The following is an 18,045-nucleotide window of genomic DNA, read 5'->3' on the forward strand; positions in this document are numbered from 1 at the left end:
CTCCTTAGTGTTGTATGAAGCATGGAATCCCTCTTTTGAGGGTCTGAATTCACCCTCCAGGGAAATGTTTTTCAAAGCGTTGTCCTACTGAACCATGCAATCAAGAGTCAGGATGGGGAGGGCTTCTAGTGAAGGAGAGCCTTCACCTGTAATAAGCATCTTGGACAGAACTAATGCATAGTAAAATCTGAAACCACTATCCATTGAAAGAACCTCAAGAGCTCTTATCCTTCTGATGTGTGGAATTTCTTAAATTTTTATTCCTTTGTATCTCCCAGTGGTATTTTGGAATATGAACACCTCCACTGGATTACTTTCCCCATTGTGACTATGAAGTCTGTATCTTTTTGAGTGAATCAAATTATCAAAGGGCATCCCTCAAAGCCTTTCATGCTGCATCTAATGAGGAGCTCACTTACATTTATAGCACACAGTATTGGCAGTCCTTGGGCAAAATAAAAACATGACAACAATATTAATACCACATATTTGAATAATAGTGTACCATTCACAGTTACATAAATTAAATTGCATGGTTAAATTCATAGCAAATTCATAGTTAAATCATATCTCATCAATTTTTACAATGTGCTGTCAGGATAAGGCCATATTATTTCTATTTTACAGATGAGGAGTTTGAGACTCAGAGAAGGCAATGATGTATCTTAGGTCAGCTGACTAGTGTACACAGAGGAATTGGCGCTCAAGTCAGATCTTCCAACCCTAGTCCGCAGATGCTAACTCATACCATCAGATATTCTTCCGAGTGGCTTTCAGGGAGATTTGTTGATGTCAAATCACCTGAGTTCTGACATTTGTAGTCCCTTTGGGAAAATCTCCATTTAGATTGCCATGGACATCCACTTGATGAGTGACAGTTTTCTCCAAGGGAAGATGCTTCTTAGTTGGTCTTGCTCCACCCTTACCTGCCAGCTTTACCCTAGGCCTCACATTCTTGGTAAAGAACACATCCTCTCCTACCTTGCTTGCCATTGTATTGCTCATATCAGGGAGGGTGTGACTCTAAAATTTCACAAAAATCCTTTTTCTCATATCTGATTATGCCATGTTTGTAGACACACTGTAGACATGTTATCATATTTTCTACTTCTTTGTTTTAATCATCTTGATTTAATCCCTGTGAGCTCATATTCCTTCATTAATGTCATCAAATTAAAAGAGGAAAAGGGATTTTGGAGGCTTATGCTGGATTTCCCCAAAGACAGGCACAATAGTGGTCCACTCAGCCTCTGCTGTGCCCTTCCTGTGGCAGGGACACACTATCAGGGAATGCAGCCCGTAATAACTAGACCCCCCTCATTATCACATAGGTCTTCCTTTTGTTCAGCTGAAAATTTCAGCTTTTACCTTCCACACATTGGTCCTTGTCTTGTCCCTTTTTCATGTGAAAGTTTTTCAAATATATGAGCCAGTCATCACGTAGCATTAAAGTTATATAACTGGAAGTTGTTATGTTCTGAACCATGTCTCCCCAGATTCATATGTTGAATTCCCAACCCCCAGTGCCTCAGAATGTGACTGTATTTAGAAACGGGTTTGCATTAGTTTGTTTTCACACTGCTATAAAGACATACCTGAGGCTGGATAATTTATGAAGAAAAGAGGTTTAATTCATTCACAGTTCTGCAGGCTGTACAGGAAACATGGCTGGGGAGGCTTTAGAAAACTTACAATCGTGGTGGAAGGTGAAGAAGCAGACACATCTTTGTGTGGCTGGCAGGAAAGACAGAGAGCAAAGGGGGAGGTGCTACACACTTTCAAACAACCAGATCTTGTGAGAACTCTATCATGAGAACAGCAAGGGGAAAGTCAACCCCCATGATTCAGTCACTTCCCACCAGGCCCCTCCTCCAACACTGGGAATTATAATTAGACATGAGATTTGGGTGGGGACACAGAACCAAACTATTTTATTCTGCCCCTGGCACCTCCCAAATCTCATGTCCCTCTTACATTTCAAAACACAATCATGCCTTCCCAACAGTCCCCCAAAGTCTTAATTCATTCTGTCATTAACTCAAAACTCCATGTCCAAATATTCATCTCAGACAAGGTTAAGTCCCTTCCAAATATGAGCCTGCAAAATCAAAAACAAGTTAGTTACTTCCCAGATACAATGGAGGGTACAGGCATTGGGTAGATGCTCCCATTCTGAAAGGGAGAAATCAGCCAAAACATAAAGGATACAGGCCCTATGCAAGTCTGAAACCCCGCAAGTCAGTCATTAAATCTTAAAGCTCCAAAATAATGGAGCTTAAAGCTGTTGGTGGATTTACCATTCTGAGTCTGGAGGATGGTGGCCCTCTCCTCAAAGCTCCATTAGGCAATTCCCTAGTGGGAACTTCGTGTGGAGGTTCCAAGACCATATTTCCCCTCCATACTACACCAGTAGAGGTTCTCCATAAAGGCTCTGCCCCTGCAGCAGTCTTCTGCTTGGACATTCAGGCATCTCCATACATCTTCTGAAATCTAGGTGGAGGCTCCCAAGCCTCAACTCTTGCCCTCTGTGTACTCACAGGCTTAATACCACATGGAAGCCGTGAGGCTTGCAACTTTCACCCTCTGGAGCAGTGGCCTAAGACATATCTGGGGCCCTTTGAACCATGGCTGGAGCTGGAGCAGCTGGGATGCAGGGAACCATGTCCTGAGGCTGCACAGAGTAGCAGGGCCCTGGGCCTGACCCATGAAACCGTATAACCCCCCTATGCTTCCAGACCTGTGATGGGAGGGGCAGCTGCAAAGGTCTCGGAAATGCCCTGGAGGCATTTCCCCATTGTCTTGGCTACTAGCCTTTGGCTCCCCTTTACTTATGCAAATTTCTGCAGCTGGCTTGAATTTCTCCCCATAAAATGGGTTTTTCTTTTCAACCACATGGCCAGGGTGTAAATTTTCCAAACTTTTATGCTCTGCTTCCCTTTTAAATGTAAGTTCCAGTATCAAATTATCTCTTTGTGCATGCATATGAGTGTATGCTGTTAGATGCAGCCAGGCCACCTCTTGAATGCTTTGCTGCTTAGAAATTTCTTTTGCCAGATACCCTAAATCATGTCTTTCAAGTTCAAAGTTCCACAGATCTCTAGCACAGGGGCACAATGCCACTAGTCCCTTTGCTAAAGCATAGCAAGAGTGACCTTTACTTCAGTTCCCAGTAAGTTCCTCATCTCCATCTGAGACCAGCTTGGCTATCTCTGTCCATATTACTATCAGCAATTTTGTCAAAACCATTCAACAAGTCTCTAGGAAGTTCCAAACCTTCCCTCATCTTCCTGTCTTCTTCTGAGCCCTCCAAACTGCTCCAACCTTTGTCCATTACTCAGTTCCAAAGCAGCTTCTACATTTTCAGGTTTCATTATAGTAATGCCCCACTACTTGGTACAAATTTTCTGTATTAGTCCCTTCTCACACTGCTATAAAGACATACCTGAGACTGGGTAATTTATGAAGAAAAGATGTTTAATTGACTCACCATTCTGCAGGTTGTACCAGAAGCATGGCTGAGGAGGCCTTAAGTAACTTACAATCATGGCAGAAGGCAAAGGGGAAGCAGATACATTTTCACATGGCCAACAGGAGAGAGAGAGCAAAGTGGGAGGTGCTACACACTTTCTGACAACCAGATCTGGTGAGAACTCTATCACGAGAACAGGAAGGGGGAAGTCCGCCCCCATGATTCAATCACCTCCCACCAGGCTCCTCCTTCAACACTGGGAATTACAATTCAACATGAGATTTGGATGGGGAAACAGTGCCAAACCATATTAGGGTCTTTAGGAGGTAATAAGTTAAAATGAAGTTATTTGGGTAGCCCATAATTCTACAGAACTGATGTCCTTGTAAGAAGGGGAAGAGACACCAGAAGTGCCAGCACAGAGGAAAGGTCATGTAAGGACGTGGGGTAAAGACAGCCATCTACGAGCCAGGGAGAGAGGCCTCAGAAGAAACCAAAGCCATAAATGCCTTCTCTTGGACTTTCAGCCTCCAAAGCTGTGAGAAAATACATTTCTGTTGTTTAAGCCACCCAGTCAGTCTGTGGTACTTTGTTACGGCTGCCCTAGCAGATGAATTCAGAAGTCAAATGTATATGGCTTTGAAGCCACAGAGGAAGGTGAGATTATCTGGCCAGAGATCCAAGGTGAAAGGGGTGGAGAGCTTTGGGGTAAATCACTTTACAGAGTGGGTATAGGAAGAAGGGCCTGTGAATAACACAGAGAACAATCAAGATAGAGCAGAGTTAAAGATGACAAGGGAAGACAGAGTTCTTTGCTTCTTTTATTTTGGGTTCACATCTCTTAATCTTGTGTTCACTTTTGTCAAGGTCATCCTCAGAATTTACACTCTCTCTCCTTTTGTGCCCCCATGGACCAAGTTAAGAAGGTGTAGGCTTCAAATCTGAAGATTGGTCACCACAAAATTCAAAGGTAAGTGAAAGGGTTTATATTAGTGTCACTGAATCAAGGGCCAATCTCAAAATTTACTTGGGGATTTTTCAAAGTGCACATTTATGTGACATACACTATGAAATTTCATTTTAGTATAGATTTGTGGTGGGATACTACCATATATTTTGAAAACAAACAAATAAGCAAACAAAAAAATGTTCCCCAAACTCACAGAATCCCCAGGTGCTTCTGATATACACATTGACGGAGATAAACTAATCCAGATGAAAAGACAAATGAATTTTTTTCTACATGCCTGGAAATAATGTCAGATGATTATAGATTTCAAACTTCATGGAAAATTGAAATTTCACCCTTTTGTAGGGGGAATGTTTTGTTAATCTAACATACACAGCCTACGTTTTCTATTCTTATTATTTTTAATAAAATTTTTTTCTTGTCTTTTTTTTCACAGGCAAGGTCTTTGTTGCTCAGGATGGAGTGTAGTGGTGCCATAGCTCACTGTAACCTTGAATTTCTGGGCTACTGGCATACACCACCATGCTTGGCTAATTGTTCCTTATTTTTTGTAGTGACAGGGTCTTACTATGTTGCCCAGGCTGGTCTCAAATTCCTGACCTCGAGTGATTCTCCCACCTTAGCCTCCCAAAGTTGTTAGGATTACAGGCATGAGCCACTTTGCCCAGCCTCCTTTTTTTTTTTTTTTTTTTTTTTTTGAGATGGAGTCTTGTTCTGCAGCCTAGGCTGGAACACGGTGGTGTCATCTCGGCTCACTGCAGCCTCCCGGGTTCAAGTGATTCTCCTGCTTCAACCCCCAGGTAACTGGGTCTACAGGCACCTACCACCACCCAGCTAATTTTTTGTTTGTTTGTTTGTTTGTTTGTTTTTGTTTTTAAGTCGAAGTCTCACTGTGTCACCCAGGCTGGAGTGCAATGGCTCAGTCTTGGCTCTCTGCTTCCTTCACTTCCCGGGCTCAAGCAATTCTCTTGCCTCAGCCTCCTGAGTAGCTGGGACCACAGGCACCAGCCACCACACCTGGCTAACTTTTGTATTTTGAGTAGAGATGGGGTTTCACCATGTTGGCCAGGCTGGTCTTGAACTCCTGACCTTGTGATACGACCACCTTGGCTTCCCAAAGTGCTGGGATTACAGGCGTAAGCCACCATGCCTGGCCCACCAGCCTACTTTTAATGGTAATTTTGAAAATGACAGTTGACCTGGTAGCCTTTGGGGATGTTTGTGTTCCTCCTCCCAGCAGATTGCCTTCCTTGGGCAACAGGCACTGCTCCTCTCTCATGTGTCAGAAAATCAGTCTGAAACTAGCTATCAAAGCGTACAACCATCTATCACGTTGATCATCACATTATTCTTTGTGACTTGGGAGAACTCCCCTGTTTTCTCAAATCTCTATCTGCTGAGAATTAGGAACCATTTCTATATGATAAAGAACTATTGCTCACCAGAAAGTATATTCTACTTTCTTGTGGAAGAAAACTTATGACATTGAACTTGATAAAAAGCCATTTTCACAAGCTCAAATAAAACCAGCCTTCTCCATCTCCCCTCCCGCCTCTATTGGCTCAAGTAATGAGCAACTGAAGGATACCACACTGCAAAGGAGATGTTGGGCTTCAGGCTGAAGCAAATCTGGGCTAACCAGAGTTAATCAAATTCTTTATAAATAAAATGAATTGTGCCATGCTAACTTAGATGTTTCAGAGAAACACTAACATATTTTTTTTAACTGATTTCTTGAATTTTTAAAAAAACCACTGCTCCTTTCCTTTTGGGTAAGTGAGGAGGCAATAGGGTCTTGAGAATCACCAGGACAGCCAGACTCTGTTAGTTTACTTTCATGTGAATACATTAGGTTCTGAGTAGATAGGCAGAGCTACAATACACTATGCCTAAAACATCACAGTGGAAAGGTGTATGTGTGTTTGTTGGGGGTGGAGGGGCCTGGTCCTGAGACTAATCAAGCCTGCCTTATGGGTACTGACTTGACTGGTTCATCTACTTTAGGGATGATGAGAATATACTCCCCTGCCCCAAATTATATTTTATCCAGGTGCCCTGGTGTCTGACATTCCATCTGTAATCTTTCTTTCCTGCTTTTAAAATGAACATTCTCTTGGTTTGTGCAAAACACTAAACTACTTTATGAAGGCAGATACACTAATGTAGGAAACTGCTTTGTTTTCCATTGGTTGAAAAGGACTAGTGGAGCTGTAGGAAGCTTGGAAGTTCATCAGTGGGAATGGAGGGAGGCGGCCAAGAAGGTGAGGGGAAGGGGAAGGGCCACAGACAGATTTTGTCTACTTGGGAATTTTGAATGGGATTGACCCTGTCCACTCAGTAATAGTTAAAAATGAAACAAAACAAAAAACAAGGTTTTTGAGTGTTGTTTGAATCCAAGTGCACTATTTCAATAGTGGAACTGAGCAAGACTTATAAAGCTGGCATAGGGAAGGGTGATTAGGATTGCAAACATAAGCATGAGGTGTAAATCATGACATTTATTTTGGCATGGAAGCCAGATCATTGTTTGAAGGACACCTTTTGAAACCCAAATGTAGAGGGCAGAAAATGGTGTTGGCTTTTTACACTATTTCTTTCTTTTTGAGGTAAGTCAGAGAGTTGAGTTATGAAACATTAAAAGATCATTTTTTTCCCACATTCAATTTTCTTCTTTGCACTTAGGGAAAACCTTTTAGGCCAAAGACCATTGGAAGTGGCCCCGGTTCCTCCATGTTTAACTCACTGGCCCCTAATTTCTGCTGGACCTTCATTTCAGTCGACTGTGTTTCAGGAGGTAAGTGATTCTGGTGACCTCACTGTAGGGAGACAGGAGCCTCTGGCAAGTTACCAAACTGCTGGCCTATTCTACATGAGCCAGGCTCTTTGCTTTGGCAGAGGAAAGCAGTGCTGTTTTAGGTCAACAGTCAAATGTGTCCTGGAAGTTGTTAAGTGCGTGGGGCATTCTAACCACTGCTGCTGGTGGAGAGACCTGGCTGTCACCTGCATCTCACTTTCAGAATGTGGCCCTGATTAAGCTCTGCAGGTAGAGTCCTGGTTTCTAAGAAGGGTATAAGGCCTGAGGACATGCTGGTATTTCTTCCTCATGCTGCTGCTGAGGACACAGAGAAGGGTGTTCTGGCCAAATTAGCCAGTTATTGGTTCCCCAAATAACTTTGGTTTTAGACACCTGACTTGACTCTGTGAGTGAGTGGGAGGCTGTTTTCTCTGACTGGTTTTGCATCTTGGCTTTCATGTCTCTACATGAACATTCAGCCCACAAATTTCTGTTATCTAATCAGGTGCATCAGTCCGTGATGGAGATGAGAGGGGAGGAACACCCCTTTGACTCAGATTTTGCACAAACAAAATTCAGTCTTGTTAGCAATGGCAGGAAGAGTAGCCACGGCTGCTCAGATCAGATCTTTCCCTGACAATCTGCAGGGCAGTGCAGTGGGTGAAGTTTTTATGGCAAGATAAGCAATGCAAGGGCCCCAATTTGGTATACTAAATAAAATTAAAATGTCAATATTTACACGTGACCTTCAAGGCTCTTACACTCTTGCTTTCTTAGTATTCAGTACAGACTACATTTTCTTTAGTCCGTTACCAACAGCTTGGAAATTCAGTTAGAGGACATAACCCAAATGTTCTCCAAATGTTGCTTCCAAATGGTCATCTTGAAAAGTGCTGTTTTAAGGCATGCAACCTTTCTGCACCGAGAGAGGGCTGTCGCTCTGCCTACCCAACTGTAGGGGAATTATCCAAAGATTAAAACCACTGATGATAAAGATAGTGCCACACAGCATATTTTAATTTGTTGATAATGAAAGCACAAGAGGCCTTTTTACAGGCTTCTTGAAGCCTTACTATTGTGTGTTGCACATTCAACCCCAGCTTGTGTGCTGACACAAACAAATAAACGTGATCATAACGGTTGAAATGTAGTTAGAAACACAATGGAGAACATCTGTATTGTAAGCAGAAATACATTAGAAATACTGAAGTGTTTTGTAGCTGTGAAAATGAAGGAATAAAAAAATAACCCACAGTACCTGGATTAAGCAGTTATAAATAATGTATAAAGCAAAAATCTCATTACCCCCTGTGTAAACTCCCCCCCAATGAAATATATTTTATGAATGTAGTAACACTGTAATAACCAAAGCATTTGTTTTTCCCCACAAACTTTCCATTTCATAACTGTGAGATTGTTTGGATTTACAGATTCAGGCCACAACACCCCTGAGTTTACCGGTTTTGGTCTCTTCCTTGTGACCTTCGGCTCCAGGATGCAGCACAGCTCCTCACTGCACTATTTATCAGAATGTTGCTCTGCATGCTTGAAAGTTTCCCCAAACAGAGGTACATAAAAACAAACAGAGGCGAAACACAAATCCCATCAGCCCTGGAGGAAAAGGCCTTGAAGCTCTTCCAGTGCAGAGGCCACACAGAGGACAGGCTCCTACCTGTGCACATCAGCCACGCCTGGGGCGCCTCCTGGAGTCCAGGCTGCTGGCAATGGAATTCATCATGTTGCTGATGTCACTGTAAGTTAAGTCGCAGCTGCCAGCTGAGCTATGGGATAGTTTGAGGGATGGCCAGAAGGTTTCTCCTGGATGCCATCTTCAGCATACCTAGGAACCAGAGAAAATGCAATTCTTCACATGCCCATCTCACTCCTGCAGCCTGGGGTCCCTCTTCAGTTTATTTTTTTCTTTTTTCTTTTTTTTTTATCATAAGCACATAGTCAGGCTCTGGGACATCATGGAACCCAGAAGCATGCTGAAAGGTGAAGCACAAGTCTAAAGTCCTGTTAGTTATGAAATCCAGCTCTCCTGGATTAGGCAAGGGGAAAACCACATCTTTAAGATATACTAGGGCAAGAAGTAAAGTATAGAGAGCTGGCTCAATGAAATTTTGTGTATAATAGGAGCCGTCCTATGACTAATTGTCACCTGTCTCAGAGACCTCATGATTATTTCTGAGCTTTAACCAATGAATAAATGTGGGTTCTATCTGGCTCTTCTAATGTCTTTGGAATGGTTCCTCAGGGAACCACAGCTATCCGTAGAGATAACAACCTGAATACAAGCCCATCGCCCGATCAGATGCTGCTCTTACTTGCATGACTTGGTTCTATTCTTGCCCAGTCCCACTGGGATAGCAGCGGTAGCTAAACAGCTAAGCAGAGTGACCTCATTAGATTCTCCTCTAGTATAAAGTCACATGTTAACTCATTTTTGGACTCATAGTCAGAAACTTGTAATTTTTCCTCATTTTGGTATGCAGCTATTGCACAGTGGGGAAAATATGAGTCAAAAGACTTGCTCTTATATTCCATCTTCCCCCTCATTGCCTGGGTGTCTTTGAACCAGTTAATCTTTGAGCCTCAGTTATCTAGAAAATGGGGACACTGCTACTTTATATTTTTTTTTTAGTGGGACCTAGATAAGGTAATATAAATAAAGGGGCTTTGTTTATATATTGAATGGCATGATGTTACGATTACTAAAAGGAAATAGCTATTCTACTTACATTACAATGTGGTTTGAGGATCAAATTCAATAAAATATGTGAAGAGGGCTTTGAAAAGTAGAAAGAGCTAAGCAATGCAAAATGCGTCGCTGCACTTGAATGTAATGGCTGGTGTCATGTCAGCTGGATTAACTGTGGTCACTAGTTCTCATATACCCATTTGCTAGAGTAGCTGAGTCCTCTGGTCTACGAAAAAGGGCACAGAAGCTACAGATACGAGATCTGGTACTATCTTTATCACTACCTTTTTATTGTGAGCACCTCAATCATTTTGAGATATTTGTCTCATTTCTTTTACTTTGAATATGCGAAAACAACAGTCACCTCCTAATATGGCTGTTGGGAAAACACAACTGAAATGGATTCAGAAAATAGCTTTTAAGGACAAAGTTATGTGAAGGACATAAATTGTGCATGAACTCCTTCAGTAATGAATAGGCACATCTCCACATACCCCAGGATCTTAAGCTGATAATGTAACAAGAACCTATTGAATCAGGACAAGGTGATGGTTCTGCTCCTGTGGCAATCTAGGTCTCAGAATCTGGTATGCAGGCAGGGTGTAGAGAGCAGATTGCATTTTCAGGAGAAAGGTTAAGCTTGAATGTTTTGGACAGGAGGTGGTTAGATGCATTTTTTAAAAGTCCTTGAATTTACCTGATGATTTTTGTGTCCTTGTGATGGTTGTAGCCCATTCCAGGATACGAATAAATTTAGCAACACAAAGAAGTTCATTTAAAAATCTTTCCCTCAGATGCTCCACTTCCTCTTCCTTCTAGCTTTCTCCTCTTCTTCACTAATTTGGCAACCTGTGAGGCTGCCCTTTTGATCACTGGCAGTTTAGAATAGTGATAAGTGGTTTTGGAAAATGTTATTGAAACTTTTATAGGAGAGTGGTGGAAAGATGGAGATTTCTAGAAAACCCTTAATAGAAGAGATCCATTTTATTTAATTATTTATTTTTAGTTTTAAAACATTATTTTATTTTGAATTAATTTTAGACTTTAAGAAATTGCAAAAATACTAGAAAGTGTTACTTTAATCCCTCACCCTGCTTCTGCTTATGTTGACTGTCTCTCGTCATCTTAATATGATTATCAAGAATAGGAAATTGACATTGGTACAATATTTTTAACTAAGCTACAGACTGCATCTGATATTCACCAGTTTTCCTGCAGATATCATTTTTCTGCCATCCGAGTACTAACCAGACCCGACCCTGCTTAGCTTCCAAGATCAGACAAGATTGGGTGTGTTCAGGGTGGTATGGCTATAGACCCAAATATCATTTTTCTGTCTCAGGAGCCTATCCAGGACCCCACATTGTATTGAGTTGTATTTCTCCCTAGTTGACTCCAATCTGTGACAGTTCCCTAGTCTTTCCTTGTCCTTCATAACTTTGGCACTTTTCGAAGGATACTGATTGTTACCAGTGGAAGGTATCCGGTATCCGAGTTACCAGCGGCAAATCCATACGGGTCTGCAGCAACCTCAATTCTTGCCCCCTCAAAAGAAATAATTTGACTGAGGGGCATAAAGCAGAAAAAGAGATCAAGGCAACTTTCAGAGTAGGAGTGGGAGTTTATTTAAAAAGACTTTAGAAAAGGAAAGAAAAGAAAGTATGCTTGGAAGAGACCCAAGTGGGCATGTGAAGGTCAAGAGTAGTGTTTAACCTTGATCCTAAGACTTTATAGGCTGGCCTCTTTCCCATGATTCTTCCCTTAAAGGGGGCTGCCCTCATGCACAGAGCCCTCCTTACCCTTGGGAGATGAGCATGTGCACTGTGTTTAGGAAGTTGTATGCATGCCCATTGGAGGCTTTCTTCCCTTTTCTCATGGCATGACCCTGGAAGGCCGTACTCTGCCATTTTATCTCCTAATGCACATGTCTGGGAAGTTGTGTTTCCCTGGTACCTACATTAAGTTCACACTTTAGTGCAACAGGTGCGGACAATCAGGAAATGGCCTCTCGCTGGCGCTGGCTGCCAATTTATCACTTTTAGAGAGGCGATGTGATAATTGCCAAACCATCACCTGACATTTTTAGTGGGTGGGGGAAGAGCCCTCTCCTGCCCTGCTGATGCCTGTCTACCTATAAATACACTGATTAGTAATTTGGTAGAATGTCCTTCACTTTAGGTTTGTCTAACGTTTTGTCATGATTAGAGTGAAGTCATGCCATTTTGGCAAGTTTACCACAGAAATGATACTATATCCCTTTTCAGCACATCATGCCAAGGGATTCATGATGTTGATATGCCTTATTAATGGTGATATTTACTTTGAGCACTCCATTAGGTTAGTGTCTGCTGGTTTCTCCATTATAAAACCACCTTTGCAAAAATTATAACAGTGAGAAAATTATGACAGTGAAAGAGATCTGATCTAACCAACCCCCATCTTGCTTTTAACCTCCAAAATGCCTTACTCATTTCTGCGCTTAGGCCAAGTTAACTTTGGGAGAAGTTTAGTTTATAGTTTAACAGATTATATCCCTTCCTCAAAACTAAACCACCTTTGTGTAAAGCTGATGAAAGACCACCAGATTAGGAGGATGAAAGGAACCTGAATTCTGTTAACATGTAGATATAAATGATTACCAGCCATTATTCCAGAGGTCACAAGATTTGCAACTTCCCAATTACTCCTGCAGATAACATCACTGTTGTAGAACCTAAGATTGGCCTTTTGAGATGACTTTTCAGATTTTTGTGTTTCTGAAAATGGATGGCTCCACCCAGACCCACCAACTGGTCCTGGCTCCACCCAGAAGTGGACTTAGCTTCTCATGAGGACCATTTTCCACACCCCTATGATTGCACCCCCAATCAATCAGCAGCACCCATTCCCTAGCCACCCCCCTCTCCTAAACTATCTTTGAAAAACCATAGTCTCCAAATTTTCAGGGTGGCTGATTTGCATAATAATAAAACTCTAGTCTCCTGTTTAGCCAGTTCTATATGTGTAAAACTTTCTTTATTGAAATTCCCCTGTCTTGATAAATTGGCTCTCTCTGGGGAGCAGGCAGGAAGAACCCATTGGGTGGTTACAACTATACAGTTACTGTATTTCTCTTTGTAGCTGATAAGTGTTTTGAGGGAGATACTTCGAGTTTATTCAAATCCTGTTTATTGTTCTTGATTTTTTTTTTCCATAAAGAATCAGATACCTGTGTGTTTTCTTATATCTGATTTCTTACACAAAGAATCACATAACCCAAAATCACATCTTTTGGGTTTTGGGTTTTGTTGTTGTTTTTTTTCCGTTACTTAATATGTCATGGAAAGCACCCCATATCCACTCTAGAGACTTTCCCCATTGTTTTATACATTTGCATAGTACTCCATGTTATTGTACCAGCTTATTCAAGCACTCTTCCATGATGGGCATTTAAGTTGTTTCCAGTGTTTTGCAATTATAAACAATACATAATGAGTAAGTTTATGCATATGCATTTTTGTATTGTCAGAGATACATACCCTAGAAGTGGGATTGCTAGGTGAAAAGGGAAATGCATGTGTACTTTGGTTAGATATTGCCTAATCCCTCCAAAAGGATTGTACCAATTTGCATTTCTAACAGGGAAAGTGCCCATTTCCCCATAGCTTCACCAACAAGCCTTAACAACAGAATGTATTCTCATATTTGTTTTATTTTTGCCAATTCAATAAATGAGAAAGGGATTTCCTTAATTATCAGTGAGTTTAACCATTTTCTGCATGTTTAAAAGCCATTTTGAATCTTTGTCTTTTTTTTTCAAATGAAATTATCTGTTTATGCCTTTTCCTCATTTTTACCTCAGGATTTTGTCCTTCAATTTTAAAGATTTTTTTATGTATAAGGAATATTAGCCTTTTTTCTCTAGTTTATGTTACAAATATTTTCTCCCAATATGTTAGTTGTTCTTTGATTTTGTTTATGGTGGTTTTTGTCACACAAAAAATGCAGTCAAATTTATTAATCTTTTAAAAAATTGCCCCTGGATTTTAAATCATAGTTAGAAAGCCTTTCCTTACCAAGTCTAAATAATAATATAGCCATTTATTTTCTATACTATGTGGTTTTAGTTTTTATATTTACATCGCTAATCCACTTGGAGTTTATTCTGCTGCTATATGGTATGTTTTACCCTAGTGGTTTGAGATGCCACTTTTGTCACATACTAAATTTCCATATGTATTTTGGTCTAATTCTGGACTATTCTCTTCCACTGGCTTGTCTATTTCTCTATTTATGCTCCAGTACCACACTGTTTTAATTATCCAGGCTTTAGCAAATGTTTTAATTTCTGATAAGCCTAATCACCACAGCTTTTCTTTTTCAGTGTTTTTCTACCTCATTCTTACATGTCATTTGTTTTCATATGAACTTTAGTATCAAAATCTCTAACTCCAGAAAATAGTCTATTCATATTTTGATGGAATTGTATTACATTTATAAATTAACTTGGGGGAAGTGGTATTTTCATAATGTTATAATTCTATCCAAGAACAGGGGGATGTCTTTCCTTTTATTCAAGTTTTTATTACTGTCTGTTAGGAGTGTTTTGATGTTTTCCATGTATAGGTTTTCATACCTCAAGTTAAATTTATTCATAAGTACTTACTATATTTTGATGCTATTTAAATGGTGTTTTTTCTACCATTATGTCCCGTTTATTGTTTGTTTATATGAAGTTATTGATTTTTATGTTGATTTTACATCCTTCTTCAGTAAATTATTTTATTTTTTGAATTGGCTTTATTATTGATTCTCTGGGATTTTCCACATATATTATTATATCATCTGCAAATATAGAATTTTACCACTCATTTAGTCACTCTTCTGCCTTTCATTGATTTCTCATATCTAATTGCACTGGCTAATATCTCTAACAGTAGCAGAGATAGTAGAAATTTATGTATTGCTTCTGATGTTGATAGAAACATCTCTATTGTTTCTCCATTAAATAAGATAATGACTTCAGGACTATGAACCCCCAAAATTTGAGACAGGTATCAGTTAATTTAGAAAGTTTATTTTGCCAAGATTGAGGATGTGCACCTGTGACACAGCCTCAGGAAGTCCTGATGACATGTGCCCAAGGTGGTCGAGGCCCAGCTTGGTTTTATACATTTTAAGGAGACATGCGACATCAATCAATATATGTAAGAAGTACATTGGTTCTGTCCAGAAAGAAGGGGACAACTCAAAGCAGGGAATAGGCTTCCAGGTCACAGGTAGATGTGAGACAAATGATTGAATTCTTTTTAGTTTCTGATAAGCCTTTCCAAAGGAGGCAATCAGAATATGCATCTATCTCAGTGAGTAGAGGGATAACTTTAAATAAAGAATGGGAGGCACATTTGCCCTGAGCAGTTCCCAGGTTGAATTTTCCCTTTAGCTTAGTGATTCTGGGGGTCCAAGATATTTTCCTTTTATAGGACCAATTATCATGTTGAGCAAGTATCCATCATTTCCTACATATAGGAGTCGTTTTATGATAAGTATGTGTTAAATTTTGTCAAATGCTTTCTCAGCATTTTCTTGGTCTATGGAGATGATTATATGTATTTTTTCCTTTAGACATTATTATGTGTAGTGGGATGAATAATGGCTACCCATAGACATTGGGTTCTAATCCTGGGAACTTGTAAATGTTACCTTATATGATAAAATTTTGGCAGATGTAATTAAATTAAGGATCTTGAAATGAGAAAATTGTCCTGGATTATCTATGTGGGCCATGTAGGAGGATGATAGAGTGAGATTTGACAGACACATAGAGGAGAAAGTGGCATGAAGATGGAGACAGAGATTGTAGTGATGTAGACTCAAGCCAAGGAATGCTAGAAGCCACCAGAAGCTAGAAGAGGCTATCGTCCCGAGCCTATGGAGAGAGCATGGTCCTGTCAACACTTTATTTATTTATTTAATTTGACAGAGTCTCCCTCTGTTACCCAGGCTGGGGAACACTGGTGGAATCACACTCTTTGCAACCTCAACCTCCTGGGTTTAAGCAATCCTCCTACCTCAGCCCCCTGAATAGCTGGGACTGCAGATGCATGTCACCATTCCTGGATAATTTTTAAAATTTTTTGTAGAGATGGGGTCTCACTATGTTGCTGAGGCTTGTCTTGAACTCTTGAACCCAAGTGTTCCTCCTGCCTCAGCCTGCAAAAGTGCTGGGATTAAAGGCATGAGCCACCATGCCCAGCCCCTGTCAACACCTTGATTTCAGACTTTTCGCCTCCAGAACTGTGACAAAATAAAATTTTGTTGTTTTAAACCACACTTGGTGGTAATTCATTACAGTGGCCATAGAAAACTAATACAGGTTTTGGTACTAGGAAGTGGGATGCTGCTGTAACAAATACCTAAAACGTGGAAATGGCTTTGAAATTGTTTAATAGAAAGAGGCTGAAAGTTTTCAGGTGCATGATAGAAAAAGCCTAAATTGTCTTAAAGAGACTGTTGTTAGAAATAGGAATGATAAAGCACACCAGCTGAGGACTCAGAAGAAAATGAAGAGCACATTATAGAATACTGGAGGACAGATGATCTTTGTCATACAGTAGCAGAAAAGTTAGCTGAATTGTTACCCATGGTTGTGTGCAAAAGAGAATTTGAAAGAAATGAACTTGGATATTTACCTGAGGAAATTTCCAAACAAGGTATTGAAGGTGTAGCCTGGTTTCTTCTTGTCATTTATGGTAAAATGCCAGAGGAAAGAGAAAAATTGAGGAAAGAACTGTTAAACAAAAAGTACCAGCACCTGATGATTTGGGAAATTCTCTGAATTGCAATCAAGATTGCAAATGATGCTAAAAGGGAGAAGTTCACTGTTAGGAAGTGTGATCTGGAGAGAAGGCCAAAGGTGTGGCTGGACAACATCTTGCTAGTGTTGAAGAGATTTAGGTGTATGAGTTGTGGATTCACTCAAACATCTCAGCAGAATCCAGGAATAGAGATGGTATTATTCAGGAAAGTTCTGTGGAGGACCCTCTTGTTTCATGGTGGGAATGTCTATAATGCACGCAGGAAACCCACATGGTTTTTGAGAATATTATAGCAGTAGAAGCACTCCCAGCTTGGACTACAAATGACAAGGACAGAAGAAAATTAAAGAAGGTTGTTGGACTCAAAATATTATATAGGCAGGAAACAAGCTGATAAAACTACCGAGGTGCAAGCATATGCTAACTCTCAAGAAAAAGGATGACTCTGAAGCTGGATCTACAGGCACAGTGGCTGCATCCATGGGTGTAGAGGGCAGAGCAGTGGGTGCAAAGGGTATGTCCTTGGGCCACAAAGGATGATTATCCTCAATCCTTAAAACCTAAGAGATTTCTTCCTGCTGTACTTCAAAATTGCTTTGGAGTTGTGACCACTTTCTTTCTTCTATTTTCTCTCTTTTTGAATGAGAATGTCTATATTATATTATGCCTACTCCACCATTGTATTCGAAAGCAGATAAGTTGTTTTATAGTTTCATGATAGAGAGGAATTTTGTCCCAGATAGATTATACCCAGAGTCTCACATATACCTGATTTAGACAATGAGATTTATAACTTTGGAGCTGATGACATTTAGATGACATTTTGGACTCAAGTTGAGGTGGTGATGGGTTGAGAGCTTTGTGGACTTTAGGATGGGGATAAATGTATTTTGCATGTGAAAATATTTGTGTATTTTCCAGAGAATGGAATGTGGTAGGCTGATAATGGCCCCAAAGATAGGTCTACCTTGTTACTCTTTGAAACCCACAAGCATTGCTTTCTTTGGACAAAAAGGGTCCTTGAAGATGTGATTAAGTTATGGATTTTGAGATGGATTATCCTGAATTATCTGGGTGGGACCTGAGTGCCATCACAAATGTATTTCTAAGAGATGGCAGAAAAAGACTGGACACATACATAGAGGAGAAGGTAATATGAAAATGGGGTCAGAGATTGGAGTGAAATGGCCATGAGCTGAGCAATGTGTCTTGGTCTATCTTGCATTGCTCTTACAGAATATTTGAGACTGGATCATCTATAAAGAAAAGAGGTGTCTTTAGCTCATGATTCTGGTGGCTAGAAAGTCCAAGAGC

At 40.4% G+C, this 18,045-nt stretch overlaps 1 long non-coding RNA gene across 1 annotated transcript in view; it reads left to right on the forward strand.

Moving 5' to 3' along the window:
* The window catches only part of LOC112208058 (uncharacterized), a 36,013-nt gene extending 25,110 nt beyond the window's left edge, over nucleotides 1–10,903 (forward strand). Inside the window, exons 6-8 of the long non-coding RNA XR_008540238.2 lie at nucleotides 4,337–4,439; nucleotides 7,122–7,233; nucleotides 8,664–10,903. This is a non-coding gene — a long non-coding RNA (uncharacterized LOC112208058). The remainder of the gene's footprint in view (nucleotides 1–4,336; nucleotides 4,440–7,121; nucleotides 7,234–8,663) is intronic.
* The last annotated feature ends 7,142 nt before the right edge of the window (nucleotides 10,904–18,045 follow it).

This window comes from Pan troglodytes, chromosome 1, assembly GCF_028858775.2.
Source record: "Pan troglodytes isolate AG18354 chromosome 1, NHGRI_mPanTro3-v2.0_pri, whole genome shotgun sequence".
Lineage (NCBI taxonomy): Eukaryota > Metazoa > Chordata > Mammalia > Primates > Hominidae > Pan > Pan troglodytes.